The following is a 1,680-nucleotide window of genomic DNA, read 5'->3' as shown; positions in this document are numbered from 1 at the left end:
AGCTACGGCCTACCTTCCCGAGCCGGCCGTCCTTCCCGAGCTATGGCCTACACTTGGACCATACACCATCCCTCATATGCCCAATCACTTCAAAATTGCATGTCTGTTTTTCAAAATGCACCAATATTCTTTTTAAAACAGAAACTCTTGTTAAATCACACGATGCGTTTTAAAGAGCATGAATATTTTTTAAATTTCCAATATTTTTGAAGCACGTGAACACATTTTTGAATTATAGGATTTTTTGAAAAACTGAATATGGTTTAAGTTCAATAAATATTATTTTAATACATGAACACTTTTCTTAAAAGTGCACAAATATTTAAGAAGCATGAACGGACTTAAAATGTGTGAACACTATTTGTGAGTAACACTTACTAATAGGATTTGGAGTGCAAGTGATGAGGACGTATGGCACCTATACTTATCACCTCTTCCTTCGTATACGCGTGTCTTTAGTCGATAATTCTGAATCTGTGTCATTAGACTTGGCCTTTCTTAAATCCTTTTCTACCTGAGGTAAGTTGGACTTTATTCCTTTTATTAATTCCTGCCATCTCCGATGCTCTTTTAGTTTCTTTTCCTCTTGATGAAGTACAACAGACTTCATTTCTTTCCTTCCTTAGGCCCAGTGAAATTTATTCGTGTTAATTATTTTCCTTCTATGAGGCTCTTTCAATTCCTTTCCTTTACGAGGCACAACAAACTTTATTTCTTTCTTCCTTAGGCCCAGCGTAATTTATTCCTTCTATTGTTGAGGCGGCTTATCAATTTATATCACAAACATATTTGGATTAATGAGATTAGATGTAAATACACGATGTGGGACTATTTATAATAAAGAGACAAATCTTTCTATTCTATACATACTCATGTGTAGCTTGGTGGATCATATTCCTCATGGTCGAATCATTTTGCACTTCCCGGGTTTGCATGGATTTGCCCGGGCCGCATGGCAGCGGGCGAGGCCCAGGCAGGCGAGAATAAACCATCGAGGAAAGAAGCATTTGTTGCAAACAGAAGCAATTTAAATAGGAACTGTGGGTTCAATTATAAAAAACCACAAGGACTGTTCTACGAAAATGTCATGACGGTCAGCAGACAGAAGCAATTTGTGCCTTATTATTAGGTAAATATAGAAAAGAGTTCACTAATCGACCACAAGTGTCCATAGGTGGAAGGCGCTCCAATAAGTGAACTAAACAACAATTTTCATTTATGTATGCCAAACTTATATACTTATTTATGATCTATTAGTCAACATAAGATTTTAATTAATATATTTTACATAATACAATTGGCAGCATGCTAGAGCTTCTTTATGATTTCATGGTCAAAAGTCAATTAGCAGCATTACAATGCTATTAAATATTTCAATATAATGTTTGTATAACTTTGATAGTTGTATTGGCAAATACACTTGTGCTGAGTTGAAAATGTTAATTTGCAGCAAAAGTTGTGTTCTATTTTTTCTTAAAATCTTGTTTGACGTACTCATAAAACCTTTGGACCAAACCAAATCTCCCTTCCCCATAAAGAATAATAATAATGACAAAACATATTTACTCTATGGATTAATATGAATCTTTAGACATGATATAGTTTATTTCTTGGTGCTCACAACTATTTTAATATCCTCAAATATGTATCTAGATGGATAAAGATGCATGTATTTAAAAA

The sequence above is a fragment of the Triticum aestivum genome, unplaced genomic scaffold (genome assembly GCF_018294505.1).
Source record: "Triticum aestivum cultivar Chinese Spring unplaced genomic scaffold, IWGSC CS RefSeq v2.1 scaffold35193, whole genome shotgun sequence".
Taxonomy (NCBI): domain Eukaryota; kingdom Viridiplantae; phylum Streptophyta; class Magnoliopsida; order Poales; family Poaceae; genus Triticum; species Triticum aestivum.
The sequence above is the reverse complement of the archived record's forward strand: the minus strand, read 5'-3'. Positions refer to the sequence as shown.